The sequence below is a fragment of the Meriones unguiculatus genome, chromosome 5 (genome assembly GCF_030254825.1).
Source record: "Meriones unguiculatus strain TT.TT164.6M chromosome 5, Bangor_MerUng_6.1, whole genome shotgun sequence".
Lineage (NCBI taxonomy): Eukaryota > Metazoa > Chordata > Mammalia > Rodentia > Muridae > Meriones > Meriones unguiculatus.
The window spans coordinates 95,760,269-95,784,911 of NC_083353.1; the positions used below are offsets into that span (position 1 = coordinate 95,760,269).

The following is a 24,643-nucleotide window of genomic DNA, read 5'->3' on the forward strand; positions in this document are numbered from 1 at the left end:
TCAGCCCCTGTTCCCATTGCTAGAGAACTGGGAACCTCTGAATAGATATAGCCCATGGTAGCTCAGTCTCCAAGACTCACAAACTTAAAGATGGCAGTTCTCTTCTAAGAGGTGGTGATGGGCAAGAAGGAAGACAAACAGGAAGCTAAGTAAAGACATTTTTTTCTTTTTTTATTAATTACAGTTTATTTACTTTGTATCCCAGCTGTAGCCCAACCCCAAATTCCCTCCCAATCCCATCCTCCCTTCCTTATCTCTTCCCATTCTTTAGACAAGAAGAAAATAATAAACTATTTCAATTACTGCCATTATTTCAAGTTAAACAAGGATAGATAACTGGCTACTGAGATTTTCTAAATATAATCCAGTTTTGACTGTGACAAGAGGTACTTATATGAAATATAAGGACAAAAGGCCAATCAGACCGGATTCGAGCAAGGATCAAAGAGTACACATCAGAAGTAAAAAGTACAGACTGCATTTTTTTGTTTGTTTGTTTTGTTTTTGTTTTTAATAGTGTGTTCTTATAACAAGGAGCCTGGAAATGGAGTAGAAACTGGAAGTGAATAAAATACCAACACCAGTAGTGATTTCAAAGATTTGCAGGACAAAAGCACACCTCTGTGATACAAACATACAAGGGAAGAAGGCAGGGAGCCCCGCTGACCCTGAAAAACAGATGAGTGGGTTGGATAGCCTTGAACACATTGAGAAGATACTATGGGTGTCAATGTAATACAGGGGTGAGGTGTGAGGAAAAGACACAATTCACCCTGAGGAGCTCTAGGGAAGCCAGCAACTGCAGGTGAGTGCTTGATACATGCTTAGATATAGCGATAGGAAATGGGTGAAATTCCTTTACATTCTTTTCTTGGTAAGATTTAAAAGAAAGGCAGTAAACTGTCTTGGAACATGTGGGAGATGTTGGATCCTGGAGTAAAGGGCTATCCCTTACACCAAGTGAAATCTGCCTCTTGGAAAACAATCTATTCCGCTAATAGATGACTGGTTTTGTTTTGTTTTGTTTTTTCTCATACAGCCACCTAAAAGATATGTTAATTTTTTCATGTCTACAATGTAAAGTTAACATTTTGACATTATGTTAAATATATGTGTATATCACTATAAAGCTTTTCATCAAATTGGTCCTACCATCAATTGGAGAAGAAGATTATATACTACGAGGGTCCTACTACATCAGTATGACATGATGATAAATACCTGTACTACTAATCCTTGGGAGGCTAAGGAAGGAGAATAGAGTTAGAGACTACTATGGAATGCACTGGGAAACCCTGTCTCAATATAAGCAAAAACCAACCAGGAATAACCAACGAGAATCATCTTTCTTATGAAGCTCTTGATGATGGAACATGTCCATAAGGACAAATGACCTTCTGGATGGACATAGTCACAGAGAAATATAATCCTTGGTCATCAAAACATCCAGTGATACAGACCTAACTTAGCAGATAAATCAAAATAAAGCTAAAAGTTGCCTCTGACTTAAGTTCACTCGATTTGTGATTTTATTTTTTCCAGGATCCATTTATTTAACTTTAGTATGTTAAGAATATTCTGTCTTTGTGTGAGGACCTGAGAAGATTCTCCTGTTTTAGGCATGTTTGTATGTGTTAGGGTCTCTATGTACATGCACTCACTTTGTGTCTGTCTTAGCTTTTATTTTCCAAGGAGTTAGTCTCTCCTAAAACCATGCCAAGACAGACATATTAAAAGTTTGGTACCAAGGGGGCTCTGTGGGGAACACAAAAATCATTTTTTTTAAACAAATATAAGCAAACTTCTTTTTTACCCAGGCTACAGTAGGAAGCTGTTTATGAGAACACTATTTCTCTAGACTATCGGACTCTGTGTAATTTGCCATCTTTAAGTAGCCTAATGCACATATTTCAATTTAGAAGGGTATTAGTGATAGCTCTCTGATTTTACTTCCACCCTTCTCTTCACTTTAACTAGCACCAGGAGCTGCTGGCATGCTTCAGAAAGCGTACATTTGAACACAGTCTAAATCGGTGCAGACCCTTGACCGGCTTAATCTTTGCTTGCAAATGACAATGCAGTGAAACCAGAGGGGGGGGGGGACTACTTCCTTTCCTGTTGGATACCTAATAAGTAGTTAGTCTGACCCAGTTTTCAATAAAAACGATTTTCTGATGACCTGACAGGAGTGACTATATCTAGTCAAAGAATGAAGGGGGTGAATTTAATCTTTCATGCCACTGGAATGGCAGCTGCTCCCAGCTGCCTGAGTCTGTGAAGGATGGTGAAGACGGAGCTGGCTTTCAGTGTGGAGAGAATTTTCCCTTTGAATATTCCAAACGGGAGCGTTGCACATGTGCCTCAAGAACTAATTGTCTAGGTTCCGTCAGGAATGCAGCAGGAGAGGAGCGTATTTCATGCTTAAGACCAGAGAGGAGCCACGCAATACTCAGTGGATAAAAGGCTTGCAGTCCCAGCTGGGAAAAAGAGTCCCATTATCTCCCAGCTGCATAGACATTCCATACGGCTTGGTTCTGCCTGGGTGCACAGCATGCCTGGCTGAGGACTCCAGACAGAGTTCTGCAGGAAAATTGTAAAGATCCCGAGACATTTCCCTGGTAAGATCCGTGAGTACAGAATTGCGCTGTCTGCTGCAATGAGAATTTTACTGGGCAAGCTGCAGTTTTTCTCGCTTTCAGTCTCTTTGTATTATTAAAACAGGTAAAAGCTGGGTTTGTGTGTATGGTGTGTGCGTGTGTAGAGGGGGGGAGTGGCTGTTTCATTGATGCTGTGTTTTTATGATGCTGATGCTTAAATACGTTTATTCCCTGTGAGAAAAGCATGTATTGTATCTGTATTAAGGGAGGTACGAGCTGAGGAGGCAAAGTAAGACTACAGGTATATTTTTCAGTGTTTCACTAGTCTTTGCTGCGGTAAAACTAACGGGAAAGACTGGATGACAGTGCTAATTCTAGTACTTTCCGATGGCTACACACCCTTTCAATAACAGCAGAACAGAAGACGTGAGTGCTATTTTTTTTTTTTCCTACAGTGGATGAGGGGTGGGGTTTGCAGTATCCACAGATGATTTAAAGAAACGGTTATAAAAGTTTCCTGGGGGAGGGTTTTCATAATGGGCGAAACATGAGTGGAGGTCAAACGGGTACACCAAATTTCATCTGACATTTTGGTTGCACCCAGCTTATAGATAATAGCTTGCAAAATCGCCTTTCCTTCCCATTCACACCAGCTAAGCCTGTTATGATAAGGATCTTTTAATACTTTATGAAAGTTTCAGAACTTGATGACTTGGGAGCAAAACTTTGCAGAGTTCTGAAATTAGCCAGTATATATGGCCCCAATGTTAACGTGATACTGTAACATTGGAGGTTTGGGGAAAATTGGAATTTAAAGTTCTTCTTTCTTCAAATGAAAACTACTTAAGTTTAAATAATCAGCATCCTGACTATGTCCTCTGAGAAGCATTCACAGAATGACAAATAGAAGTAATACTGAGAAAGAAAAAAAAAAATAAAAAAACAGGAAGAACACTGACATTATACGGAATCATCTTGAAAATAAGAAATTCATGCTGTTCTACAGTGTCAGTGTTTCTCAAAGGTGTCTATAAAGCAAGGAATCATATGCTGGCTGTTTAATCTCTTGTTTTGTGCAATCTTAATTTATCTGATGGATTTGTTTATCATCTTTTAAAGTCATTGTTGTTTAAATGTTTCACCAATTTATGTTCTTTGCAGTCTGCAATGAAATAAGATTATTTGGGTACTGTTTTTCTACCCTTCCCCCACACATGTAAATATATACACTTCCACAAAACAAACATATGCCTACAAAAATGCTGGCACAGTTTGTACAACGAATAGACATACAGAGTCATTTCATCTTTGATGATTCACAGATTTTTTTTTTCTTTAGCGTTATCATGGCTATATAGCATAAAGATTTCCAATCAAGAAACTTTTATAGACAGGCGTTACATGAGGTTATATAAATGCATAAGTTATCACCTCTTAGCAAGAAGCCCATCACTTATAGTCAAATGTTTCTCATTTCCACTGAGCATTTCTAGTGAATTGTCATAATTTTATTTTCAAGATATGTGTGTAACTTTCCTTAATGAAACTGAATTCATTTGGTCACTCAGCAAATGATCACACATTTGGTCTGAGACTCCCCTTCCCATTCCATAAACAATTTATTATATCATGAAGACAGTACGAAGTATATTGACTATAGGCTTCTACAGATGAGTTAAAATAGTATAAAGGTAGATTGTTAGGTACTGACTTTCCTTACAGATGGAAGGGGATTATTCGCTCAATTATTCAGCTACGTATTTATACTGACAACATGTAAAACAGAAGGTGGTAGCATAATCTTTAGTACTTTATAAAATAACCAAACAAAATAGGAAAGCTTGAAAGAGAGATCCCACTCTCTACATATAACAATCATGAGTTGCTATTTCTTTGTGCCTAAAACCTTAATATGATGAGACAGGGAGAAAGGTATGAAGAATGGTTTCTTATATCCTTCTTTCTAAGAATAAGAAGTGCTTAGTGTGATGGTATCACCAATGATTTACAGATATCCTTGTGGAAGAATTATATCTTACTCTACATTTACAAAACTAAAGAGATGAAATAAGATAATAAGTTGCAAAAATTCTGATATATATTTGTTTCAACAGAAGTGCTGAGTTCAGAAAAATAGCTTATAGTTATGAACAAAAACTATAAAAATGATTTGGGGTCATTTTAATACACTTTTAAATATTAACCAGTCCTCAAAATACATATCATTGTCCACAGAATCATGCTTGGAACAACTCTCCAATCTTTGTGACCTCTAGAGGAAGAATTAAAAAGACATGCAAAGTAAAGAGCAGGAGAAAGGTGATGTTTATTAGCAAAGCAAAGAAGGTACTCTCAGTGGATGACTATGGCAAGTGCCCAAGTAAATATCTAGAGAACAGAACTCTCACAAGGTGTGAGAAAGGAGAATTGTCAGAGACATGTTGTGTGCATTTACATTTTAGACAGGTTTTATTTTATGTCTAAAGTCTGGAGAGCAGACAACTTTCTTTAGGTGCTTATTTCTGTCTAGGTGATTGACAGGCGTGTTCGGACTGGTGGATGGGGGAAATAATAACCAAAGCCACTTGCTACACAATATTCTAAGGTTAAAGACTTCTGAAAGAACGCTTAGACTATATTCAGTTAATGGCATTCTTGACAGTTTAGACATCATGTGTTTCCCCAGGGACAGATGATCCTATGACTCTGAGAGAGGCAGAGCCCTGAAGTTCCAGCCCTGTTCTTACAAACTGTTGATTGTGAGGGAGGAGACCATTCCTAATGTCTCCAGACCTTCTAATGTCTAATCAGCTACATAAAAACTCCTCTTCAATACTTGGGCCTCTGAGACCATGTAGAAGGTTAATCTGGCTATTTCCTTGCTCAAATGAGGTATAGAAGAATTTAAGGTCTCTACTTAAGCTGATTCTCAAACCTAGTAGGATGATCAACATGAACGAGATAGGACAATCTTTGCCTAGACACCCTTGTTCAAAAGCAACCCATTGGCTGTTCAGTTTCCAAGTGGATACCCTAGTAAGGAGTACAGGGTTTGTCTCTGACATGAACTAAGTGACAGGATTTTTGATCACTTACCCATGGGGGAAGGTGCAGCCTTATCAGGACACAGAGGAAGATGATGCACCCAGCCTCAATGAGACCTGATAAGCTAGGGTCAGATATAAGGGGAGGAGGACCTCCCTTATCAGGGGACTAGGGAAAGGGCATAGGAGAAGAATAGGGATGGTGGATGGGAGGAGACAAGGGAAGGGGCAGCAGTGGGGATACAAATTGTAATAAATAAATATATAAATAAAATTAAATTAAAAAACGGTGAAGTGACTGTAAGAGAGATAAAATTTAAAGAACAGATAAGCATACCAGGTTGAGACTATTATTATAATAATAATAATAATAACACTATTATTATAATAATAACACTATTATTCTTTAAGCCATTTCTAACAATTATGATAATATTATAAATCATCACCCATATGTCATTAATATAGGTGGACATTTAAAATCAGAAATGTATAATCAGAAACAAATTTATAATATATATTATCATAATATATACATATATCACTAATATATATATCTCCAAAATGATCAATACATATATATTATAATAATCATGTTATATATGTACATACATGTATATATAATATATGCATATTTTATGATGCTATTGTAGAGATATATATTTTTGACCTTGTGGTAGCTACCATACCTTCATTTTAGACTCACTTCACTTTTGAAAGGACCAACACTTTAATAACCAGCATTTATACATTGATTCACCATTATTTCTTGGGTGGTTAGGGCCCACAGTCAGGGACTGTTTGAAGACACAGTCACAGAGTCCCTATTTGTTGTGTGCATGAACATTATTTTATTTCACACAGTCAAGACAAATTATCATTTTAGACTCAAACAGTAATACTTGCATAAATGCCTACATATTTGTAAACACTGCTTCAGATACCTCATATTTAAAGTTGTTAGCCAGAAGTTTTAGCTATTTTTGAATATGACTTGTTTTTCTCAGATGAATATTTTCATGATTTCTTGACTTTGTACATTTTTCTTAAAATAATCTTATACTTAGTCAGTCTAATAGGAATATTTTATTACCAATCTTTAAGATTCTTTTTCTTTTCTTTTTTTCACTTTTTTTTTTGACCAATAAGAATGTCATTATGTTATTACATATAAGGTTCAAGGAAGCAATGCAGAAAATCTGAAATACTACTGTGGTTAGTTTAAGTACATAATGTTCCAAATAAGTTTTCTGCTTACTTTTTAGGGGTAGTTAACTAACACCAAAGCCACAGAATTAATTTTCATATAAGTTATCAAATGAAAATTTAATAGAAATGTGGATCAAGATATTGACCTATTCCAATCAGTAAGTTATTTCATGTTGTTTCATGAGTGAAATTGAAAAATGAATATGAGATTTTATGATTCGAATAAATAGCATTCATAGTCCAATGCCTTCTTAAACTTTATAAAGCATTTCAAATAAAAATTAAAAAAATAAAAAAAAACAAATTAAAACCTTTGCACTTTTGTTATAATACACTTTGTGTATGTTTGTACTACAGAAGGTTGTGTGTGGCCCAACTTCACTGATACGAACTGATTTTCTAACCCTGTGTCTTTAATTTGCCTACCTGAAACTAAAGAGCATGAATCTACCACTTATTGTATTTTTTTATGCTTTCTTCTGGGTCACCACTTGTGACCATGTTGGATTTTATTTGTTCCTCTTTCATATCTATGAACATTATTCAAATATGTTTTCAACTTTGCATTTAGTTTTGTTTCCTATCATCATCACTAGTGGTTTGTCATCATACTATATTTTCTATTTCAGTGCTCATATTTTCAATGTTTTTTATTTTAATCTACCATTTTAGTTACCTTTATTACTTGACACTTACCTTTGGCTGCTGAATTTCTGCTTTAAAATATGTAAAGTGTATGTTTAGAGTTATTAAAACTACACTTTAAAAAACTGTAGCTACTATTCTTTAGATTTATGTTTTTCAGTTACATACTTTCTTTGCTTATGTCATTATGTCTTTTAGAATCAAAATGTGTTCATGAGAGATACATAGAAAAAAACGGATTTTTTTAGGGTACTGTTAAAACTTATTGCTTATATAAAAATTCCACGATTAAACCATTGCGTACCATGCTCTATCCCTAAAGAAGACAAGGGAATAACGGATGCCAAAATGCCCTACAGGTGTCCCGCATAAAATAAGTTCATACCTGTTATACTTGAGGAATATAATAGTGAGAAATACTGTGCATATGTTAATGCAGGAGGCACATGGGATCTTTTCCCCTCAAATTTTGATGTGAAACACTCCATGAAAAAAAAATTGATTAGATTTAAAAATGCATTGACTCTTTCTCAGAAATTTCTTTAAATAATGTTACTTTTGTGAAAGAATTCAACTCTTTGCAAAGAATCAAGACCTTAGATATTTGTTATACAATTCTTAGGTATCTTGAACTTTAATCTAATTTTATGTCCACAGTGCAAAAGAGTCAAATTTATCAACTTTTTCTTGAAGAGTTCATATTCTCCCACTTGTCAGTAGAGTCAATGATGTAAGCTATAAGAAATCCTGTAAGTCATGGGTCTCCATGCTGGAACCTTGTAGACAAATCTTTCTTACTCTCAATAATCTCTCCAGCTATCCACACATCCAGGAAGTTTTTAAATATTATATTATCTTAAAATAAAATAAAAATATCTAATGAAGACAAAATAAATGAACAGGTGACAAGTAAAAGTATGTGCTGTTTAGTGTTTGGAAACAATGAATATTTACTTCATGTTACCTGTCTGCCATTTTGTTTACTAATATCCTCTCTGGGGTCAGAAGAAGTTTTTTGTTTCTATTTGTATCGTTCCAAACCCATCACTATGTTTTTTTTTTAATTTCTTTTTTTGCTTCTGTAGAATAAGGCATGAATAGAACTCTCCTTGTTTTGTAAGTTTTCAGTAGGAATCTCAGTTTTCATGGGATCTGTACATGAGATTTTTGTTCCAAAATTTTTACTCTTGTAATTTACATCTACAGAGGTTGTTGTACTTGAGTTGTGCGTTTGCTCCGTATGCATTGCTGTCATGATGCTATATGTCTCTATGCCTTCAACCTCAGTGCTTGGGCATCTGGAAAGCTACAGCAGAGGATTGGAAGTTCTGTGTTAGCTTTAGCTTTTATAGCAATAGAAATGAGAGCAAAATTCTGGGGTCTGGGTATTTAGATTTCCGATGCTACTTGTACCCAACTTTCTGTGTACCTTTTAGAATGTAGCCATGGCCTCTCTACATCTCAGTTTCTCCATTCATAACAAAGATAATAACAGTATCGACTTCACAGTATTATGAAAAGAATTAAATGGCTTAATTTGTGAAAATATCTTGGAAGAAAGCCCAGCAATTAATAAGCTCTCTATGTGTTCATTGGTTCATTATGGTTATATTATTACTACTACTATAATATTTGTCTATTAGCTTAGAATCAATTGAGTAAAAATAATATAAAACAATGAACAGAATGAAAATTGTAATAATCATCTTATCAATTGTATTGAGTATTTAGTAGAAAATTAAATTTGGTGTGTAAATCACCAAACTGGAAATAAAAATAGTACTTATGAGAACACAGTGGAAAGATTCAGAGACACTAAAGTGTGGATGCATACAGATTAAATTAGCTTCATTATATGCATACACAGACACACACACACACACACACACACATATATATATATATAGTTATAGTTATAGTTATTGGACCTGACAAAGGGAGTTTATTTAATTTTCTGATCATAAAAACAAAGCATAGAAAAATATGTGAGCATACTAAAAGTACTTTTATAACAAAAAAGTTAAACATTAAAGTTTTCAGCATTTTCCTCATGTTTTTAGTCATTTTCACTGTTTTAAACTTTAAAGTAACTATGCCCTTTCGTGGCTTGAATGAGAAATGTCCTCCAAAGGCTTGTGTATCTGAAAACTTGGTCCCCAGTTGATGATGCTGTTTGGGGAGGTTATGGATCTTTTAAGCAGTGCAACATTGCTATATGGAGTACATTGGTGGGTGCTGATTACAAAGGGTTTAAAACCTATTCCCGATATCCATCTCTTTTGCCTTTCTGAGTGAGGGTTGATCATCTTATCCAAGGTCCTCCTTCTTGCTTGGCTTCTTTAGGTGTACAGATTTTAGTATGTTTATCCCATATTCTATGGCTAATATCCACTTATAAGTGAGTATATACTATGTGTGTCTTTCTGCTTCTGGGATACCTCACACAGGATGATCTTTTCTAGTTTCCACCATTCACCTGCCAATTTCATGATTTCCTTGTTTTTAATTGCTGATTAGTATTTCATTTGTAAATGTACCACAATTTCTGTATCCATTCCTCAGTTGAGAGACATCTGGGTTGTTTCCAGATACTGGCTATTATGGATAAAGTACATTGGAAGAGGGAGAAAACAGGGAACAGGACAGGAGCCACAGAAGGCCTGTGAAAGACTCTACCCAACAAGGTAACTAAACAGAAGTTGAGAATCAGCCAAACTTTGGCCAGAGTGCAGGGAATTTTATGAAAGAAGGAGGATGGAGGAGGATAGAAAAATTTGGAAGGATAGGAGCTCCACAAGAAGAGCAACAGAACCGAAAAAGCTAAGGCATAGGATTGGACCCCTGAGCCCAGGGATCTTTTCTGAGACTGATACTCCAACCAAGAACCATGCATGGAGATAAACTAGAAACCCTGTACAGATGTAGCACATGACAGCTGAGTCTCCAAGTGAAATCCCTAGTAAGGGGAACAGGGACTGTCTCTGACATGAACTCAGTGGCTGGCTCTTTGATCACCTCCCTCTGAATGAGGAGCAGCCTTAAAAGACCACAGAGGAAGACAATGCAGCCAGGTCTTATGACACCTGATAGGCTAGGGTCAGATGGAAGGGGAGGAGACCTCCCCTATCAGCGGACTGGGGGAAGGGCATTGGAGAAGATGAGGGAAGGAGAGAGTGGTATTGGGAGGAGATGAGGGATAGAGCTACAACTATGTTACAAAGTTAATAAATTGTAATTAATAAAAATAAATAATTTTTAAAAAAAATTAGTATGCCGCACAAATAAAAAAAAAACTATTCCCACTTTATTTTTGTTTTCTCTTCTTTCTGTGTGCAAATATAATGTGCTCACCCAAATTCCTTTTCCTGTTAGGTTAACATGTTTAAGATAGTTTGTTTTGAATCTACATTTTAATTTTTTTCATGTTTTCTTCTTTTTTGACTTTCAGAGCACAGTTTGAACTGTCACATAAGTTTTAAATTTTTTTGGCAGCAATGAACATCTATATGAATATTTTCATTTGCAGTATGGAATTTTAAATATTTATGTGTCAAATTCACAAATTACGATTTCCACCCATCAGATTTACCAAATGATAAATTTTAAATGTGTAACATCTCCTTTCCTAATAAAATATGGAAACAATATAAAAATAATAAGGGAGTAAACAAATTTTTGTATTCCTTATTTCATTCGTCATTATCATAAATACTTAATTTGTTCATACATATGTATACAATAAAAAGACTATTTTAAAAGTAAGTAAATGGAGTGATAATAAAGACACATATATAACCAGCCAAACTCAATGTACTTTGGACAATTAAGATCAGTTTGTGTAAATATGTGTAGCTCTTGGTTGATTTGTGAATGTTATTCCTTTCTTGCCTGTTTTCTTAGTTGTAGTTATTCACTGTTTAACTCTCGAAGTATTCAATTGACACCTCTATATCAGTACTGTAATATATCAACTATTTCTTATTTGTTTTGGGTTTCAGAATCTTTGTCTATTAGTTGATGGATTGAATTCATCTGTATCTATTATTATTGTGAGTAAAATTTGATTGACTTTTAACCACTTGCTTCATAAAATATTAAGAGAGTTCACTGTTCTTGAAAGACTGCTGGCCTGTAAGTCCCAGGAATTCTTCTGTTTCTGCCCATTCACCCCTCTCCTCTCCTACTCTGAAGTTAGAGGAGCATGCCACCATGTATTTCCAAGGAATAAAACCTCTGGTTCTAACACGAACATAGAGGCATTATCTCCACCTCTCCATCCCCCTAGTTCATAAATATTTTTATTTATTTTTTAACTTTTATTTAGGTGGGAAATGATAAATACATGGATATAATAAAATTAATATTTTCTATAAATTAATAAACTAAGAATAATTATAATAATATACCTGTCCTCTTTGCAGTTAGGGTGAATGGTTTAATTATCTTACACAAATGGTCTCTAAGCATCCTAGTTCCACCATTTGCTTGTAAACTTCCATTAAAGTTGCTTGGCCACTTTTTGTTTAATTAATACGCTTGGTTTTCTGAATTCTTTACTCATCATCTTTTTTTTGTTACTATTGTGAATCTCATGGATCCATTCTTATGTAACAATGAATATTTGTGAGTTGTTCTAAAACAGTGTTGAGCTCCCTTCAAATCAGTGTTGAGCACTGAAAATTACCTAACTCACATCAAAGCACTCTGGATTAAACAGTGTTCTTACCTGAATGTTTTGTTTGTATTCTAGTCCATGATCTTTGGAGTACAATTTAATACTGTTGTTAATTGCCATTTTACAGGTAGATTTTAGGAAAGTGTATTTTTTATTTCTTAGGGTTTACCAAGAAGTATAATTATAAATCACTATGTATGCATTCTGTTTAGTTTCTATAATCTCTCTCAAGTTTCTTTTTCTTCATTCTCGGGTATTGAAAATACTCAGCTAATGTGTACTTCAGTCTTGAAACATGGAAACACTTTCATTTACCCTTTCAGGAATATATTTTTCAGGATTTTAATCGTCTATACCTCTGTCTTAGGTTTTCTCACAAACTTAATAATTTCCATTTCATGATTTTGCACTTGTCCTATATATATTTTATACCCTTAGCTTTCAAAGGAAAACACCTCGATTTTCCTGTCTATCTTTAAGGTTTTTCCTGGCATTTTGTTACTAGTAGTGTCTCTTTTCTTCTCAGCTTATTTCTGGCTTTTGATTGTAGTACTATTTTAGGCTTTAGGAAGAAATCCCCCCATTATTTATTTCTACTGGCTCTCTCTCACACAGTGCATTATTTTTCTGTTTCTTTGAAATGTACTCTATGACAAATACACCTTCAGTTGAAATATTCTATGACACTCAAGCTTTGTCTGAATCCTGTATATGTCTTTATGACTCACTACACTTTTGCTTACAGAGGAGCACAACAATTTTCTTCACTTCTTGGTTTCTTTCTCTGTATATTTTAACCTTAAATTACCTTCTCATTTTCTGGTATTAGAGTTTTTTAATAGCATTCCCATGACCTTATATATTTCTTCTGGTTAAATTTTGTTTGTTTTGGTGATACTTTGAAGAGGAAGGAACATGTTCATACCAAAAATTTTGAATCATTTGTTTATTCAGAAGCTATGAAGATTCTTACTCCCACACCATCCCAGGAGTAAGAGTGATTTTTCCTCTTTTTTTTGAATGTATTTTTGTATGCGTGCTCGTGTGTGTGTGTGTGTGTGTGTGTGTGTGTGTGTGTGTATTGCATGCATATGTGAACACATATGTGTCTGTGCAGATGCCTTTATATTTATGTGTGGAGGCCTGAAGTCAGTATGGAGTGATTTCTACCATTGCCAACCTTAGTATTTGAGACAGGGATTCTCAGGGAACCTTCAGCTCAACAGGTAGGCTGAACAGACAGCTGTGGAGAGCCATCTGTCTCTGCCGTCTTTTATAACTGTGCTTAGAAGGAGACACTGTAACACCTGGCTCATTAGTAGGTGCTGGAGATCCCAACTCAGGTGCTCATCCTTGCAAGTCAGGCACTTAAGCGGATGAGCCATCGTGCCAGCATCCAATTATTTTTCTCATTTTTTTTTTTTTTACATTTTCATATGATTATGTTCCATGATCAGTTTGGAAACAAGGCTGAGGCTTTTGAATACAATCTAATAAGAAGCAGCCAAAGATACTAGTATTTATATTTCCATTGGTTATACAAATACCATAAAATATTAAAAATTATAATTTAATATATAAAGAATGATCATCTCATGAGACAACTTTAGAACATATTTGAGAATTTAGCTAAGGAAATTAGACAGATGTTATTAATTTAGATATTTGGTGGGTGTCGCAGCATTAATTCTTTAGGTCTAATGGAGTATAGTTCATAAATTATGTAACCAGTTATCTTGAAACTTTGTTAGCACCGCAATTTCTGTGACAGGCTCAGAGCTGAGGACAAATAGGTCATTCTTGCTTTAGATTCCTTTTGATGACTAACAATGAGGCAATTAGATGGAATTTTTAATATCTAACAAAAAAAAGCAAAGCAATCTTCTTTTATACAAAAAACGTAAGATTGAAGACATGTATTGAAGTCACCAGTAACTTTCACTCTCGTATATAAATATGCCAATATGAATGTGTGTTCAAAAGAATTTGGCATTTTCTATTCAATGTTTAATGTGTATATTATTTCACCGTTGATCTGACCTTCACATGATGCAGACTAAGAGCACTGAATAAGTGTTGAGCATGTGACCTCATGCAGGTATCTTTGTAAATTTTGGAACTATTATAGATTTACTGCACTACAACACTTAAACAAACAAACAAACAAACAAACAAAACAGAGGATCAAAAACCAAGTCCGTTCTTCAATGCTTTCTGTCGGTCTTCCACTCAGTCCACAGCAAAAAGGGACAGGAAGACAGAAGATCAGATTTGCTGTAAGTCTCCTGTTGAAGAAGTTTGTTGACCGACAGACATTTCTAAAGCATGTGACATTACGATGTTTGCTAGGCAGCAGACTCCTAAATAGGCAAAATTGTGAATGTGTGGTCCATGTATAGAGGGAGGTATGGCATCCCACTTCATAAAGATGTAACATAATGTTCCCTGGCCTTTAGCTTCAGGGTGTTTTGTAGATGTGTTTCTTGTGCCTATGCATATAATAAACGTGTACATAAGTAATAACACTTAATACAAAAAGAGGTCCTGGTTTGAAAGAGAGCAAGGAGGGTATATGAGAGTGCTTGAAGCAAAAAATGGAAAGGGAGAAATAATGTTTTTATGTTTTAATAAAAAACTGAAAAAATAATTTAGGAAAAACAATAGAAAACATTCAAAAATGAGTACACAAAAAAGTTGTCTTTTAGCAGTGTTGTCGTATTTGTGCTTTAAAGGCATGCTGGCTCTTTATTCATTGCTGCTGCTTCATATAGACTGTTCCAGTGTAATTTGTGAATGAACTATTGAGGGAAAGGCTAAGTGTTAAGTCTTAGGACACTTATCACTACTGAGTTACTTAATGGTCCAGCTTCTGTCCTGCAGATGCATAGAATGCTTATCCTGTGACTGATTTCTCTCTGCCTCTGTCTCTCTCTCTCACACACACATACACACACATGCTTACTCACAAACACCCAATCAACAATAAAGAAGAAGCTATCAATTTGAGAGTGGAGAGACAGGGAGGGGATGGAGGAGGGAAAAGAAGAATGTAATGAGATGCAATTCTATCTCAATTAAAGCATTAAAAGTAAATAAATGAATAATTAAATAAATACCTTTTCCTCAAAAAGGTGCTAAAGTTTAAAAGAGAATTAGCTTTGTTGTCAGGCACACAATGAAAAGCCAAATAAAAGCTTTCTGGCAAATATATGGTCACAAGCAGGAACATTTGTTTTAGCATGAAGAGATTCTTTCACTTAATACAGAAAGAGTTTTTTTCCAAAAAGAAATGTAAAATAGCTCCAAAAAACTGATGAATGCCAGTAAAGTTTCATGATTTTGAAATCCTCAAAATTATTAATTTCTTTCAGTGAGGAGCTTTTTAAAAATATATGTCTGGATATGATCTCTGTCTATGAGATTCTTTCCATGGGAAAAAATCTTCCTACAAGCACTAGGGTTAACTTAGGTAATGATAAAACATACCAAATAACCAACGGTAATGTTTAGTAGAGTAAAAACAGAGAGAATAAATCAATAGTAATTCAAAAGTTTGATAAGATGACATTTTGCACTGAAAATTGTCAGTACCATTTTAATAGGCATGTTAAAGTGCCATATTGTTGTTTATATACTAAATATCTACATATATCACATATTTTTGTAATTTTTTTCTTGAAATCTTTTTCAAAGATGTTTTCATACATTGTTTTCTGGAAGTGTGATTTATATATTAACTTTTTTATGAAGAGTGTTTGGTTGAAGTCTAGATTCTAAATATTTTATGGGTGTGAGCATTGCCTGACTCTCGTGTGTATTAATTTGTCTCATTGATATTAGGAGATTTTCAGTAATGTATTAATTTAATGAATCTTGAAAGAACTATTATTACTTAATGGTTGCTGATGAGAGCACTGCTGGTGTCAATCTAAGTAAGACATTTGTAAGTTACTTGTACATTAAAGGTGTGACATGTTGATTATGGGTTAGTACGCATGGCTATAAGTAAGATACTAACATTGTGTGTACTAAGATTTTCTCTGAGAGGTGAATAGGCAGTGTCTCCCTCATATGTGCAGACTCTAACCTGTGACACTTGCATGTACACTTGTAAACAAATGTGCATGTGCCTATAGAATTAACATACTGTTTGCAAAATTCAAGTATCATTAATGTTTTTTCTAAAGCTTTGTGTTCCATACTTTGCTGGAGCCATTGCTTAACTTCATTTCCTAGCTTTCTCAGATTTATGAACAGTGTTATGAATAGTCTTGTACCAGAGTCTATACACATATATAAACAGATTGACACACACAAAGATACTCATATATATGCATACATGTATGTTTCTTAAAAAGAAAATAGCCCTAGCACTAAAATTTCAACCTTAAATGACATATGCCTTTTTTGATGACTTTACAACTTTTTACTTAATTATATGGCAGGCTCTTTGAACTCCCCACCCCCCAAGGGAGGAGCAGTCCTGCTAGGCTACAGAGGAGGACTTTGCAGACTGTCCTGAAGATACCTGATAAAACAGGGTCAGATGTAAGGGGAGGAGGCCCTCCCCAATCCATGGACTTGGAAAAAGGCAGGGAGGAGCTGAGGAAGGGAGGGTGGGATTGGGAGGGAATGAGGAAGCGGGATACAGCTGGGATACAGAATTAATAAAATGTAACTAATAATAATATTAATAATAATAAAAAATAGAAAAAAATTATATTGTTTCTAACCATTCACAAGTAAGTATAAAGTGACGATAGAGGGAATTTTCTGTCTATAATTCAATAACATTATAAACAAGAGGGATAAGTAAAAGACCAGGCCTCTGATCAACTCCCCTCTCTAGGGAATGAAATACCTACATTACCAAAGACAGCGAAGGTACAATACCCTTTTGACTTTCAATCTTTACAACAGTCTGCACCATTGTAAATACTAATTTTTAATTTAAATGGTCAGATTAACTAACAAAGAATAAAATTAGCCACATTTTAACATTACTATAAATCACCTTTACCTCTTCATAAAACCCCAGCTTATTATCTCATGGACCATTAATTTGTCCTATTGCCTAAGGTCAGCAAAGTCCTTTGTGACTCTTTTTTTGGGGGAGGGGCTAGTTGTAATTTACATCTTTTCCTAAGCTGAAGAAGTTGATCATATATCAAGTATTTCATGGTTTTTGTGCCATAAATGTCTTTTAGAGTTTATAATACATTTGTCTTTCAGGATTTAAAATGTGAGATTTTATATGACATGACACCATCTTGGTTTCCAGATGCATTGCACAGAGCCTGCATTACCTGGCCTGGTTTCGAAACCCTCCTAGGGCTCAATGACCAAAAATACCAGAGTGAGTTGACTCTAACAAATACACTCATAGCAGTGTAAGTGATAGACAATTATTGCTTTTCCTGTTATTAAAACTAAATGAATGTTGACCTACAGTGTACACTAAGTCATAAAATTTCAAATTAATAAGTCTCAATTTACTAAAAATATTCCCAGTGTCAAATCTTTTTAGCTACATCACATAGCACAGTGTGGGTCCTGTGGTGGATGCTTAATAAGTGCCTGCTTAACGAATGAGCTATTTCAAAGTAGAAGCAAAACATAATTTTAAATATGTCTGTGCTCACTCCAAGTGTGCTATTACAGTGTCATCTAAATCTAGGTACACAAAAATAACACAGGCTGAAATGATAGTTAATATTCAACTTAAATTTATGTGTCTCCCTTGGCGACCATAGGAATCCACTTTATAATGAAATAATCAACGAAGTTAAGTATTTATTATGTCATTCCTAATTGCATTTCAGAAATATTTATCGATACATATATATATATATATATATATATATATATATATGAGTTTTTAGGAATTTAGTATGGTTGAAAATTTAAGAGCAGATATAAATAATAAAATGTTAATGACTTGAGGAAATAACTTAGACATTGGAGAAAGATTAAATATTTTTGAAATGTGTGAACTTTTCAAATACCCACCAAAATATGAAATGTGTAGTTTCAGACTCAGTACCTCAGAACAAGAGAGGACTTCAATATATTTTATTTAACTTGCATTCAAGCTATTGGAACATGTTAGATTTGTATATGGTACTATTTTTAATTCAGAATAAAAATTCAGAAATTAAATGTATATTTGGCAAAAAGATTTTTAGGAATATATTTTTTTTGATTTAGACATATATTCACAGAAGTTTTGGGAGCATTTAATTTTTTTTTAAATTTTGAAAAAAAGAATTAATGAAAAATATATTTCACATATAGCTTAGAACAATAGCATTAATTTTTCAAATCATACTAACATATCAGTCAGCTTTCTGCTCATATTTGTAAAAGTGCCTGTGATAACTACGCAAGTTTATAAATTTGCTCTTGGATTCAGGAGGTCCGTCCTTAGTGGGTTAGCCTCAGCATCTTAGGCCTGTGACGAGCTAGCAATTTATGGGCACAAATATGAACCTGAGCAAGATGCTCACTTCAGCATGTCTAAGAAGCAAAATAAAAAAGAAAAGGAGTGGCCAGGATCATCACTTTATCTTCAGAGACACAGCATCATACACCTGCTCTCCTCACTAAGATTCTACTTCCCAAAGTCTTCACCTCTCCCTGCCACCATGGAAAGGAGGAACCCTTTAACATATGAGCTTTTACAGGCCGCTCACTCCAGCCACCGTAGCTGCACTTTCTACAGAGAAGAACTGTCTATCCTTTAAAAGTTTAATTAACAAGCTTCTTTGCGAATATACCTGAGACAGCAGTCTCCAAGACACTCAATGTTTTTCAATTTCATTTGCATTTGAGTTTTCACAGTATCATTAGAGAGAATTCTGGATTCCTACAGTAGCAGTTAAATATTTATACCCAGCTGCATTAGCTCATCTGTCTCTCTCACTAACATGAAGCTAAATATCCTAGTACCTCATAAGAAGGTCATGGTTAGTTTTGATGAGAGAAAGCAGCATCCACCAGTTTAACTCTGATAACTAACAGGATAAAACTCACTAGGCTACTGTTCACTAATATCTAATTGTAATATCGTAAAAATTCCCATTTACACAGGTGTTTATATTGTTTGGCTTTTTAAGAAAATTTCCACTCTTTGCATACCTTGATAGAGTTATTTTTTTTTCTTACTACACAGTAAATGCCCACCTATCTGGTTCTTATAATTTTTTTTTATTGTTTAACTATGTATCTGGATCATGAGTTCATGATGGCTTAAACTGAAATCGAGTATTAAGAGTTTCCTGACATGTCTAACTTTCATGGGGCAGAGGAGAGGCAAGGATAGTTTTGAATGTGATCCACCACAAAATAAGAGACCTACTTAGAATATGACAAGGATTATTTGTGGAAATTGTAAATCAGCTGAGTCATGCTCAAGCATCAGCTTCATAGATAAGAGCTTTTCCATGTCACAGTGTCAATTGTTTGGACAGTTCTGCGAGAGAGCTCATTTGTTCTCATGAATTATATAAAAAAAAATTGGTGACTTTCATTTAAATTGTCAATTATTTGATTATTTCAATTAAATTGACTTAGCATCATATAAGTACACCAAAGAATAGCCATCTGTTGTCATGAGAAGATAAATTGATCAGGTAGGTAAGGAAAGAACTTGTAGACTTCCATGGAGTAGTGACATACACACACAGCCATTTTCACTGTGACTTGTGTGAGAAAGAGGTCATAATGAGAAGGCAATGGCAGGTGAATGGCTGTTCAAGCAAAGGTTGAGAGTCTAGCTACTTTATCAAGATCCACAGTAGACTGAACAAGTAACAGACTTTGAACTGGTTCTTCCATGAATTCTGAAAAACTCTCCTTTTTTTCATACTCAATTAAAATAACTGAAAAAATAAGACAATAGTTTGCTAACTTTTCAAGTATAATTACAATGTATAATGTTTGAAAATAAACTACAAAGGACTAATTAAGGAAAGGATAAAGTTAAGAGAAAAAAATAAGAAAGCTTCACAAAAATTGCTGTTGGGTGTTTCTCCAAATTATTCAGTCTTAATAATAATCATAGTTGAACATATACATCCTGAGATAATGTTTTACCAAAGTATGGACTTGTCAGATTCTCATTGACAGTAATAATCTAGTATGATCACCAACCACACCTGCATCCTTTTGGGTGAACCCAACTCCTTCTTCCAAGAACTTGTGTCACTGTTTCTTTTCCTTTGATCTGGCATCATAATTTGTTTCAATGGATAGAAATGGTAGAAATGAGTTGTATGAATTGTTATCCTAGAAGAGGTCATGCAGTTTCTATTTTGGTCTCTTTGAAATTAGGCTCCAATTAAAAAAAAATGTATTTATAAAGTTCTTGGAGCTGGAGAGACCATGGAAATAGGGCTCATGTGAGAAAGTAATCACATCAACTTAGAGTATGTCCTGTTTCTTGGACTTACTGAATCATTTTTGGAAAAAGTTACCCAAGATGAAACTATGTGCATCTAAGACATCAAATGTGCACATCAAAAATAATTGTTTTTGTTAATTAGATTTTGGAATGCTTTGTTACACAGCATAGGATAATGAAAGTAAACTCTTTAGTTGTTTGAGATTATATCTCATACCCATCAGAATGGCTAAGATCAAAAACTCAAGTGACAGCACATGCTGGAGAGGATGTGAAAAAGGGGAATTCTCCATTGCTTTTGGAAATGTGAACTTGTACAACCACTTTGGAAATAAATCTGGTACTTTCTCAGAAAGCTTAGAATAGTACTAACTCAAGACCCAGCTATACCACCCCTGGTCATATATCTGAAAGATGCTCAATCATACAACAAGTACATTTGTTCAACTATGTTTATGGCAGCTTTATTCATAATAGCCAGAATCTTGAAACAACCTAGATGTTCCTAAACGGAGGAATGGAAACAGAAATTGTTGTACATTTACAAAATATTCAGCTATTAAAAACAAGGAAGTCATTAAACTGTCGGGCAGATGGATGGAACTAGAAAAGATCATACTGTGTGAGGTATCCCAGAAGCAGAATGACACACGCATGGTAAATAATTCCTTATAAGTGGATGTTAACCATATTATATAGGATAAACATACTAAAATCTACAGACCTAAAGAAGCTAAACCACAAGGACGACCTAAGGGAGAATGCTTAATTCTCATTCTGAAGGGCAAAGGGATACCCATTCAAATCTATCTCAAAGACTCCACCCAGCAGGAGATCAAAGCAAGTGCAGACTCACAGCCAAACTGCGCAGAACACAGGAAGTCTTATGGAAGAAGGGGAGTATAAAAGGAACTGGAGGGGACAGGAGCCACAGAGGAGACCAACAAAGCCCAAAAATGCAATTCCCAGGGGGGACTGCAGAGACTGATTCATCAAGCAAAGACCATACATAGAGAAGACCTAGACCCCCTGCTCTGATGTAACCCATAGACAGCTCAGTCTCCATGTGGGTCCCTTACTAAGGGAAGAAGAGACAGTCTCTGACATGAGCTCAGTTGCCTGCTTCTCAGTCACTTTTCCCTGGTGGGGCAACCTAGCCAGCCCACAGAGACAGAGGATCCAGGCAGTCCTGATGGGACCTGATAGGCTAGGGTCAGACAGTAGGGGAAGAGGACTTCTCCTATCAGTGGACTAAGGAAGAGGGATAGGGGAGGAAGAATGAGGGAGGGTGGTGCCCAGAGGAGACAAGAGGGGGGCCTACAACTGAGATACAAAGTGAATACATTATAAAAATAATGAAAGAAAAAAAAAATAAATTGCTACGGAATATCTCAGTGTCATTTTGAGTAAATTTTAGATACCCTAATTTTCACACTAGTCTCTAGAAATGCAAAGTCCTGTAACAATCCTGTCTAGAAAAGGTACATGTGGTTAAATTTCAATTTCTTTTTAAAATTAACTTTTAAAAATTATTTATTATTATTATTATTATTATTATTATTATTATTATTGGGAAAGGGCTTTTTTATGTTTTCTTGGCTGACCTGAAATTTCCTACATAGAGCAGGTTGGACTCAGACTTACAGTGATCTGCCCAGGTCTGCCTACTGACTGCTGGGATTATAGTAATAGCCACTACAGTTGGCTAAACTTAGAATTCTTTAAAAGATAAAGTTCTAAGTCAGATGAAGAAAATAAGCATGAAATTCTGTGTGGAATCATTTCCATTTCGATGAATGTGATATGTGAAGAGTTATTCAGACAGTGAACAAAAACCTACATGTAAAACTTATGTGATGATTTTGGCCTTTGAGGGAAAAAATAAAAAGGAGAACAAAGCAGGTTCAGATATACCCCTATATTCAAAGAATATAAATGACTCCCTTCATTCTTGAAAGCCTTTATAAATATCTTAAGTGATTTCTTTTCAGTGCACTGTGTACTTGAATGTTATTTTTATATCATGTTATAAATACAGTCTTTAGAAGTCTATCCTATGAAGTTCTTACTTCCCTTTATATATTTTCAATGCACTTGAGATTAGCCAGAACAATTTAAGTATACAAATGTAAATAAATAAATATACACATATATATTACATAACAGTAGCTATTTTACCTGTATGTATAGCTTTATAAATAAGAATGCAAGTTATCACATGGGTATTTTTCTATACCAGAACAATTTTGATCTGCTGACATGTGTTCTTCATGTCAATAATTACAATTAACATTTTTTTTTTTAAGTTTTGCGTTCCTTGGATACTATGACATGATTCTCCAGAGATGACAAACCACCATTGACATATATTTGGATATTTGGAGGTTTTTGCTAAGCTGACTCAACTCACATGTTTATGAGGGCTGAGAATTCCAGTCTGTTCGTCCAGCTGGAGACGCAGGCATCAACTCATGCTTTTAAGTTTTCAGAAGTAGGTAGCCTATGGTTTAACTTGCATTCCAAAGAAAAGACAGGACTGAAGCAAGCAGTCAGGCAAAAGGAGTGTAAATTCTCACTTCCTCTGTATCTTATTCTATTTGATTTATTAATAGATTTATTTATTAATGTCATTAGAGAGGGTGGTGTGTACTACTTCAAATGACAATCTCAGTCTAAAAAAATCAGAGGTATTATTTCAAAATCAGAAATCATATTTAATCTGAGTATCATGTAGTCTAATGCAGCTGACATAAGAGGACTTCAATAATAATATCAGTAGATAGGAAAACTTAGTGGACCCCATTTAAAAACAAGATCTTTCTAACATGAAAGTCAGAGAAATATTTATACAATAGCTGACATTGTTTACAGCTATAATTCTAGTGCCCATATTCCTAAAAGCTCTGCTGTTCACTGGAGAACTAAATTTTAAATTAATTTAACTCCGTATGTCTTGTGACAGGATGGCGTATTGACTCAGCAAATTGAAGAACACTAATTTGCAGTTGTCATTTGGCCAATGTTAAAAATTGCCACTTTTTATATTTTGAAAAGGTACTAAAACAAGCTTCCCTGCTTAAAATTAAATTGGTCCTTAAATGTGTCATTAATCATATTTTAGGTTGCAAAAGATCAAAACAAAATTGGCCCAGAAGTTTAGTGTTTCCAGGGCAATGAAAGTGAGCAGTTTAGGAATATTTAACCACACTCCAGATGTGTTGGCTAATTTCTGAAGATGTTTGTTCTGATACCTTGTGGCTTCCATGCTAGGTGTTAATGTGTGTAATTAGCATTGTTTTAGAGAGCTGGCCCCAAAGACAGATATTTATCCAAACTGGGACCCAGCCTGGAAAAAATAAATCACATGAGTTAGCTGTGCAATGAACGTTGAGTTGCAGAAAAAAAAATAGATAAAATTTAGGTCAAGAGATTCAAAATAAGGTCGCTCAGCATTATTTACAGTTGTACATTGACCTCCTGCCAAGATCTGAAGGACTTAAGAACATGGTATCCAGTTGTAATAAGTATAATTATCATTAATATTCAGCATGTCTGTATATTATACAAAAATCTACCCCAGCTGTAAATATTTCTTAATACTTCTGTTCCTTTCTTAAATTTATGTCTAATTATTTTTAATCAGTTTTGAGGTAGAAAAACTTCTTAGAGTAACTCTGAATAATTATATAATAGATATAAAGCTATTACCTATTACATCACCATGTTTCCATATGTGTAGTGTGAAAAGCACTTGCATTGAAGAGCTGGATGAGCCTCTGTAGATTCAACTTCTCTAGAAGTCTGCAGTGCTAATCTGTATTAAATAATATATGTTAGATGCCCATTTGCATGGTGGATGATCTTCATTGATAATTTGAGAGGATTTAGAATCATAATGGAAGCCCAGCAATGGGAATGTCTATGAGGGCCTGGGCAGAAGGCACACAGGAGCAGGAAGACGTAGGGAAAAGCAAGTGCCCTAGACAGAATACAAATGAGAAAGCAAACCGTGTACCAGTGTTCTTGTCTTTTTGGCTCTCGAATGCAGACGTGGCACGACCAGCTCTTTCTC

General features: G+C 34.8%; 1 protein-coding gene across 4 annotated transcripts in view; it reads left to right on the plus strand.

Moving 5' to 3' along the window:
- The first annotated feature begins 2,158 nt into the window (after positions 1–2,158).
- The window catches only part of LOC110553555 (contactin-6), a 365,089-nt gene continuing 342,604 nt past the window's right edge, over positions 2,159–24,643 (plus strand). For 2 of the 4 annotated variants that reach the window (XM_060383867.1, XM_060383866.1), the window contains exon 1: positions 2,159–2,618. The gene's annotated coding sequence lies outside the window, so the exon portion shown is untranslated. Of the gene's footprint in view, positions 2,722–24,643 lie in introns of all 4 variants that reach the window. The other 2 variants (XM_060383868.1, XM_060383870.1) reach the window with 2 other exon arrangements.